Source organism: Cebus imitator, unplaced genomic scaffold, assembly GCF_001604975.1.
Source record: "Cebus imitator isolate Cc_AM_T3 unplaced genomic scaffold, Cebus_imitator-1.0 Scaffold46, whole genome shotgun sequence".
NCBI lineage: Eukaryota > Metazoa > Chordata > Mammalia > Primates > Cebidae > Cebus > Cebus imitator.
The window spans coordinates 7,459,263-7,469,429 of record NW_016107361.1 but is presented as its reverse complement, the minus strand read 5'-3'; positions in this window follow the sequence as shown (position 1 = coordinate 7,469,429).

Sequence of the window (10,167 nt, the reverse complement as noted above, 5' to 3'; positions counted from 1 at the left end):
AAAAAAAAAAAAAGCAGAACATACAAAGGAATACAGCACCTGAAATACAGCAGTTACATATAAAGGATAAATCAAGGGACTCTAATATATGTCAAATAACAATTTGAGAGGAATGGAGAGAAAAAAGAAGTATAATGCCATAGTAATATATTCTAAAGTAAAAGCAAATGTATCAGCATTAGTTGTTGTAAAATAAAGAGGCAGATCTAAGTATTTTACAAAAATACTATCAAGATTCTGATGCCAATAAACTAGAAAACCAAATGAAATGAAAAAACTGGAAATAAAATGTGAATTATCAAAATTGACGAGGAAGAATGGAAAACCACATTAAAACAATACATATTAGTAAAATTAATGGGGTTCTCACAAGTTGCCTCCTCTCACCTTTGACCCTAAAACATTAGGTAAGACAATGAAGTGTTAAGGATCCTTTCATTAATACGTCTACAAGAATTAAGATAGTGCTTAGTACAACTTATTAGCTGGGTGGAACTCTAAGATCTACTACTAATGTAGCAACAGGTCTTTCAAAAACAATTCTGGATTTGGCTTTGGAGGCTGAGATGGAATATAATCAGAAACAGAAACACCATAAACTTTTTAAAGAAGATAAACTGCTAAAAGCACTGCCATCCTGGGTGATTATGAACTGAAACATTGCAAACTTAAAAAGGATCAGGACAGATATTTTACAGGCAGAAAGTAATCTATGAATATTTTCCAAAGACGTCTTTAGAAGCTTTCAAAGGGGGTCAAAATCCAAAGGGAACAATGAACTAGGAAGCCATTCCCAGAGAAAAACAAAGACTTAGTAGAGAACATTACTCCTCCACAGAATGGGAAAATTTGATATTTGCACAGCAGGATTTCAGAATTGCAAGGACCACTGACTTGTGTGTTCCTCTTCTTCTTCCCCATTTCAATAGCTAGGTTCATGATAATTACTCAGTCTTAGTCACCTGCATTTATGCATTTCTGTGTGGAGGTGGGTGAAGGGGATAGAATTTATCTTTTCAGTTCATGTGTCTGGAACAAAAGGAGCCATAGCCAAATGGTACATATCATGAGATTCTAGATTTCGAGCCTGATGCTTGATAATATTGGATAATACTTACTAAGTTCTTGGTGGAGGCTGAGAATATTTTGCCCGTGAAAGTGTTGTGGATAATAGTACTGGGGAAGGAGGGTAGAGGAACTCGAATAGATTTATTGCATCGGTGACCCTGATTCTATTTCCCACTCTGTATTCACACTGTTGACATATATGACTTTGCACTTTCTTTCACTACTAGGGCATTTTCTGTTTTCTACACTTTGAGTTTGACTCAGTGGCAAGCATTGACTTTATTTAGCTATTTTTTTCATTGATTCATTAAGAAGGTGAGTTTTTTGGTAATTTTCACTTACTGAGTATTTTCTGACCTAATAGCTTGAAGCAAGGTAGTTACTCAATAAACATTTGTTCGTTATTTTACATTTTCATCCTCAATGAGAAATCATTCATAACCTTATTCTCTCTCTATCTGCCTTGAGAAGCTGGAAATGAGAAATAGTTTTATTTTCCAAACCAGAAAATTCTGACTGTTTTATATTCCCTCTAAATTCTGCTTGCTAACTTCCAGATTCTTTCCTGCATTTATCTCTTCCTTGCAGTACATCATTTTCAGCTGGCAAAAACCTCTGACTTTTTATCATCATGCATGGCAATCTGTTAGGTCAAATTCAAAAGTTCATTAGGTACTTTTCTATTTTCTAAGTTATTCTGGGCAACAGTTTTACCAATGTTTCACCACTACATGACACAAACTGTCATCTTCCCACCCTTTTTAGTAGTGTAAATATAATTTTTCCCATTTTAAAGCTAATGCCATACATTTTAGATTTTTATTAAGGTAGCAGTTTAGTACAATGAAAAATAACTTTTACACAGTAGTGGCAACACCAATAAAACTGAGATTTAAGTTACATGCCATTCAGATTAATATACAAAATTAATAATATGCTTTTATGAGTTTAAAATATAAAAATGACTACCATATTGCTATGGAACAAAACTCAGAAGAGAGAAAAGCTGCTTGGCATTGGTACATTTCATACAACTATGAAAAAATATTCAGTCTCCTAAAATAAACGACAGTGAGACTCCATCAAAAGACAAGGGTGTCATGAATAATAAATTTGATAAATATTTGAAAAGAACTTATGAAATTATGTATTAGTGATAAGAAATAGAAATTATTTTATTATATTTGGAGAAAAACATGGCAATGCCAAACATGTAAAATTAGACTTAGCAATCACACTTCTACTTATCGCACTTAGAGCAACTCTTATAAAAAATAATAAGAAATGCAAATTAAAGAATTTTACCGCAATATTGTTTACAAGAAGAAAAAACTGAAATGACGTCACTAAATATACACCAATAAAATTGTCTTTGAATCTCAAATACAAAATATTAATACATTAACACACTGAATTATTATATCTCAATTAAAGTGGGTATATTTCAAAAATACATTTAAAAAGAGCATGTTATGAAATTATATGAATAATGCTAAAAGTTTAAAAACACATAAAACAATATTATGCATTCTTATGTATGAGTCTTGCTGTGTTTAGTATTTTATTTAATTTACTTTTTTTTTTTTTTGAGACAGAGTCTCCCTCAGTGGCCCAGGCTGGAGAGCAGTTGCGTGATTTTGGCTCACTGCAACCTCCGCCTTCTGGGTTCAAGTGATTCTCCTGCCTCAACCTTCTGTGTAGCTGGGATTACAGGTGCCTGCCATCATGCCCAGCTAATTTGTTTGTATTTTTAGTAGAGAGGGGTTTTGCCATATTGGCCAGGCTGGTCTCCAACTCCTGACCTCAGATGATCCCCTGCCTCCCAAAGTGCTGGGATTACAGGCATTTTATATACATTATTTTTTTGTAAAACATTCTCTGCCCTGTTCTTGTTCTAGTGAATTAAGCTTTATCATGAGTGTCTCATTATAAGAGAAGAGTATCTCTCTACCAGTTTATCTTAGAAATGGCATGTCACTTGTTTCAGTCAATGAAAAACTAGGGCATATATTATGACTCTTTCACGCTGAAATTTTAAGAACTAGTTTGTCATTCTGTATTTCTTGTTCCTTCTTTAATGGGATAGGTAATGTCCCAAACAGAAGCAGCTATGTCAGCCGCAGACGTAAAGTTAATATAATGTAGAGTAGCACTCCTATAGCTCACCTATGATTAATTTGCAATGTGAGAAATAAGTTGCAAGCTACTTACACTGGTCATTAGTTATCACTGCATAACTTAACCTGTGCTGCCTAATTATAATTCACGAGAATGCTAAAGAGAAATTTCAAAATAATGGTAACCTTAGTATAAAAGACATGAGAAGTATAGGTCTGGGGAATGCACAGGGTGCTTCAGCCTCACCTGTGCTATTTTATTAAATGAAACATAATTGGAAATTAGTATTACACAACGTTGATATCTGTTAAATCCACGTGGTATGTATTTGAGAATATTTTATACTATTTTTTATATTTCTGAGCGTTTGCATTGTTCTATAATAAAGTATTCTTTTAAAAAATAACAAGCGAACCATGAAACCCTAAATAGCATCAAATATTTGAATATTTTTGTCATCAGTTAACAATCAAGAAACCACCTTTCTGATACGTTTTAGTGGAAGAAATTATACTTTTGTTCATAAACTAATTACAGTATTAAGTCAACTTTTTATCATCTAAGTAGCACATTAAAAAAAGCAAACTTCATAGGTGAGATATATTTCATCCCAACTAAGAATGAAATACAATAGTTCATAATTCCCATTTCATACTGAATATTAAAAAAATAAAATTATGTAAATACATGCAAAAGTTAAGTGAATTAATGCAGTTACAATTTACAGAGACATCTGTTAGGTCTAAAACCTTTAAGAAGGTATTAAGATTTTTTAAAAAGTTGCTTTGATCATTGTTGTTGCTATTTTCAGCTTTAATATCTAGCTTATATCCATAGCAAGATAACACAGGCTGTATTATGTTCTATTTTCAAAAAATTAAATGGTTAACATTTTCATTTTAGGTAGTATGTAAAATAAAATTAATGGTTATTTAGTGTCATAATTTTTCAAGTAATTCTTCTACAAATTTTCCTAATTTGGAAAAGAGTAAAAGGTAAGCAATTAAATAAAGCAATATTCTGTTCCACAAGTAAAGATTTCCATCAGTCTACAAAATTAATCAGATATGACAAAGAAATATTTTCAGTAGTAAACAATAATTGGTCTGTAGTTCACCAGTATTATGAGAATAGAATTGAAATGAATGTTTCTCTGAATCTGTATGCATTTACATTCTACATTAGTCATGCCTTCAACTGACTGAAAGCAGCAAAAAAAAAAAAAATCTGCAATTAAGTGTCATTAGTTGAATTTACTCAAACTGAGTCTTTGAAGAGTTTCTACCAAGACATTAGGTTTCACTGAATATACTATAATATTCTGGTGTCCATTGTTAGTTAAAATGCAATGGACTTAATAGTTTGCAAAATACATATTTTGTCACAATTTTCCAATGGATAAAAGTATGTATACATTAGGTTGGCTTTGGCTACAAGTAACAGAAAAATGTAGCGTAAGTTAGCTTAAAAGTATAGAAACGTAAAATATCCCTAAAGGCATGTTTAATTCAGGATGGCTTCCCTAATGGCTGAACATTAGTTGCAATAATTACAGCCATTTCCTCTAGACATTGTTGTATCCAGTGAGAGAAAAGGGACCATTTCTGCAATGTCTCTTAGATTACTAACATTTCTCTGTAGACTCCTCCTGAGTGTCTTTGCCCAGAAATTAGTTATGTATTCAATGTCACTAGATCATGGAAAGAGAAAATAAATTACCACAATTGTCTCAGGCTTACAAATTTTACCCCTTAGCTAGCCCTAGAGTCACTTTGCCTGAGATACATACATATCCGAAAAAACTGTGGTTCCGTTTGCAGAAAAATGAGGGATTGATTGATTAATATTGGGTCAACAACCCACAGTTTTCTACATAGAATAAGCTGTAAAAGGATATAAACCAACAACAACAGCAACAAAGCAGTAACAACCCCAACATACACAAAAATGCACCTAGTCACCACATACATGTGCACACATGTATACCCACACACAAACACAGACTCACACAAATCCTCTTTAAATTAACCTGAATTAAAATAGACATACAGTATTGTTAATTTATTTATAAATTGACTGATTTAGAACCATGATTTACAATGGTATCAGTCATTCTTCTCCAGAAAAGCACAACCAATAGAGCACATGCACGTAGACATATATATGAAGACCTTAATTTCAAAGAGCTGACTTCCATGATTATGGGGGCTGGCAAGTCTTAAATATGCATGGCAGGCCAGCAAGTTAGAAACTCTCAGGCATCAACTGATACTGCAGTCTTCAGGCAGAATTTCTTCTCCCTCAGGGAAACCTGTTTTGCTTTTGAGGTCTGTGGATTAGATGAGGCCTACTGATGTTATCCAGGATAATCTTTACTTAGCATGCACTGATTACAGATGTTAACCTTACCTACAAAATACCTCCACAGCAATACCTAGGTTAGTGTTTGAATGACAAGGTAATGTGTCATAGCTAAGTTGACACTTAAAACTGAACAATAACTTGTATGTTTTAAGAATGGTGTTAATTTGATTTTCAACTGATGACAACATGATAGGTAAATATATAAATAGAGGCCATTATAATCACTTTGGTAAGATGTATCTAATTTCTGTTGAAAACTGATACATATAACTTCATTGTATTTTTAAATTAAGTTATGAAATGTTTCATACATACAGAAGAGAATATGCTAAATACCTGTGTACTTTTGGTCTAGATTTTCTAAATGCCATAATTTGTTACAATTAATTTTCGCTTTTCATCATTAAATACATGAAATATTATAGGTGAAACTTTCCTCATTCATCTTATTTCTCTACTCTTATTCCAGATGAAACTATCATATTCAGGTTGGTATATTTTATTCATTTTCATGATTTTATATATTATGTGAATAGTATGTACGCAAAACTATATATATATATATATATATATATATAGGAAGGTAGGATGTGTTTTAATTTATCATACGTATCATGTTATTTTAAATTTGGTATATTCATTTTAGTAGCTAAACAGTATTCCAGTGGATGACTGCAGTAAGTAAGTAAGTTTTTCACATTTACTTCATTCATTCATCTGAACTTTGTTTTGGGATCCTGTGTGAAATAAGAACTATTGATTCATATATGTCTCCAAAGGTACTAGTGACATAATTGACTAAATTATCCATTCCTCAGGATGTTAGTGCCACTTCTATCATATATCAAGTTGCTACAGGATTTAGATCTCCTTCTGAGCTCTTTTATACTTAGTTCTTAAATCCTTCTATAAATATCCTTTGATTGCAGTTACTAAATCGTTATGCCCAATCTAAATGTCTGGCAGGCCAAGTGAGCCCCTTTCTCCTCCGCATGCAAACTCAATTTTCTTCCTCAAAATTGTTTGTCTGTATTAGCTTTGTATTCATCCATATCAATTCCTGTATCAGATTCTCTAATTCTGGAAAGAATCCCACTAGGAATTTGATTCAAATTGCAAATAACTTACAGTTTAATTTAGGGGAGAACTGACATCATTAATACATTCAGTATTCCAATGGAAGTGTAGAATGTACCTCTATTTATTTTGGACATTTATGTAGGTCCTAAAATAGATTTTATTTTTCTCTATAGAGATCTAGCAAATATTTATTACGTATAAGTAACCTACAGGCTTTAAATAATATGAATAAGATTCTCGATTATATTTTTGAAATTTTTTCATTAAGTGTGATTTTGCTATGATGTCTAAGATTAAGAGTCTGGATGATTTGTGTCCTGGTGAGGGATCTTTTCCTGGCTTACAGAGTTGCCTTCTTTCAATGTCCTCATATATAGGGTTCTGTGTATTCTTTAAGTAAAGGTTGTTATCTGTGCTTTTCAATTATTCAGCTGCATTATTTTATTTTTGTCTTCCTATCAACCAATTACTTCAATCTTTCTCATTATTTTTATAAAGGTCAATTATTCCTCTTGCTTTATATACGTATGTGTGTGTGTGTGTGTGTGTGTGAGTGTGTGTGTGTGTGTGTGTATCTATATATCACTATATCTGATGAATACATAGACTTTTGAAAATCTTCCTAAAGTGTTTGAATTATTTTTACCTGATTAATTAATATATCTGACCAAATATTTACAAGTACAAATAACAACTATAGAGACCTAATAAAGCTGAGAGAACATACCATTAAGGAAAGTTTGACATTTTGGAACAAAGACTGAAAATAACACAGGTTTTATTCTTTTAAGCATAGTTTATTTATGTTATCAAGGACTTAAGTGTATTTTCCATCATGACATGCTGCTGGTAGAATTCCCATCAACATTGTGCACATCTTGTTGGTTTACATTCAGTAAAGAAAAGGACTTCCTTCTCCATCATATATATAAAAGTTCTTTTTTTTTTTTTTATGGCCTAATTGGGCCAATTTAAAACAAAACAAAAAAGTCTGAATCAGTACCTAGAACAAAAACATTCCCTACAGAAACATAGAGCTGTGCTTGCCAAACCACTGTAGTAGTTCTCACCTTGACTCGATATTGCTATCATTTTGGAGGCTTTATTAGACACTAATGCCTAAATCACAAACCCAGAGTTGCTGATTTTATCCATGTTAACAGAGTCAGGAACTACATTCAGGTGATTATAATATGCTAGCAATATTGAGACTCATATCGTTAAAAAGGGAATTAAAGAATCAAGTTTTCTTGGATGAGTCTGTATAAAATGGGTACCATGTACATTACAGAAACAAATGCTTATTTTAAGGATATCATTATTTCACCTTTGCACATGAATGATAGAATTTCAGACTGACAGAAGTTTTCTCTGAATACAAATAAAAGACTATTTCATTTCCATCTAGACTCTAATGTTTCAGACCAGAGGTCTGTTGTGTCTGTTTGCCACCAAATTATCGATCATCTGTAAATATTGTATGATTTTTTTTTCCTTTGATCTTCTTTCTCTAGCTGATTTTAGGATATCTTTTTTAAAAAATTCCTGAAGTTACACTAAGGTGTTTAGGTTTGGACTTATCTACTTTTATTTATCTTATTATGTAATATTCTTCTGCAATCTAAAGACTAATATCTTTCTTCACCTCTGACAAAACTCTCCACAATTATCATTTCACATATTCCCCTAATTCTTAGATTTATAAAAGTAGAGAGCAAGAATTGCTGTTTCCTTTTTAAAAATCAACTGTCTTGAGTAAACCATGTTGGTTGTTGCTTCAATACATAATATCCATTCTCTGATTTTGCCTTAATAAAACACTCCTAATTATTTCATGGAGATATCGTGTCTAGTTAAAATATTTGGATTCAAGGTATGATCTTCCTATGGGGGTTGCCATGTGATGCAAATTAAATAAATGGATAATGTTGGCTGGAGAGTCCACTAAAGCTCATTCAAAGGAATAGAGACTTATAGTTAGCCGTACAGTACTATACATCTGAAAAATTGTCAAAGGCAGATCTTATTTTATGTATTTTACCATAATAAAAAGGAATAAAAACTGAAAAGCCTGTTTTCTTTTCTATTGACCCTTACTTACGTCTTCTTTCCTAGAAAAACAGTTGTAGTAATAGGAGGTGAAGGAAAAGCAAAATAGTAAAAGGGAAGAAATATGAAACACAAAGAAATTTAGGTCCTTGATTAGTTACCCTAACTAATCTACTTGTCCTTATTTTTCACATCCAGATTTCTTGTTTTGAAATGTGTGTGTGTGTGTGTGTGTGTGTGTGTGTGTGTGTGTAGGCTTATCAGGGAGTTAAATTAAATCTAAATTTTATCCTGAAAAACATCTGGTTAATTGAAGGTATGTTCCTTTTGGTGTCGGTTTTTAACAAGGTAACTGATATAGGTTTGAATTAGAAGCCATTAGTGGAATACAATTACAGAAAAAATAAAAAATGAATAGCCATTATTCCTTAGGTCAGAGATAGTAGAAAAGAGAATGCATAGGTTATTTTTAAAGTAGAAAAGATGACCATAAATTCCTTATGTCTACTTTGCCATGTCCAGAATTACTGACAATGTAATTGTAGTTTTTCCCTACTCTCCAATTTAAAATCAATAATGATCTTTGTTTATATTGTAGTTATGATTTTAACTACTCCAAAAATATTAAATGTATTTTACTTTTCTGAAGTTATTTAACACCTAGATACCTAAATTGACCCGAATCATCACAGTTTGGATAATCTAGCCAGTGAGTCAGTGATATTCTATCACTCTGAGTCCTTAATAAAGGAGGTAAGTTTATATAAGTTTTTATAGTAATTTTCTGATGTAAGTTTAGATGCATTTTAAATTTATATTTTTTATGATTCAAAAACATACAATTATTTTTCCTTGCGTATCTATGTAAAAAAAATATTTTGTAGTTAACATCCAAGCTTCTGTCTGAAAACTGAAGACTTATATCCTGAGGGATTCTTTAGATTGGTGTTGAAAACAGATATTTTAAAAAGCCCAAGTGTATGGTGAAGAGTTTCCAAAACCCTGAACCATTCAGTGAACCTATAAACTTAACTTTTCTTCTCCTTTGATAGCCAATGCTGTTTTGAGACCAATTTTTGTGGTTTCATTTGGGTTCAGAGTCTAATTCTAATACCAGTTGGTAAGAATGAAAAAAAAGAACTAAACCCTAGAGAAGTTTCCAAACCCACAGAGCTGAGCAAAGGAAAGGGAATTTATTTTGAGTTTCAGGTTTCCCAGGGTTTCAAATGAAAGAAAACCGAAGGTAAAATGTAGTAGACATGACATCTGTGAATGAGAACCAATATAAAGTTTGCTTTAACTGATTCAGTGTAGTTGGAGTTACCGTCATCCTATCTATAGAAGACTCTGATTTTCTTCTTCTTTACCTGCTCTCCGCAGGAATGGAAGGAAACAATGTTTCCTTTACCCACTTTGAAAAGCCAGACTTTAAAACAAAAGTTTCAATTTTTTTTTTTTTTTTTTTTTTTTTTTTTTTTTGAGACGGAG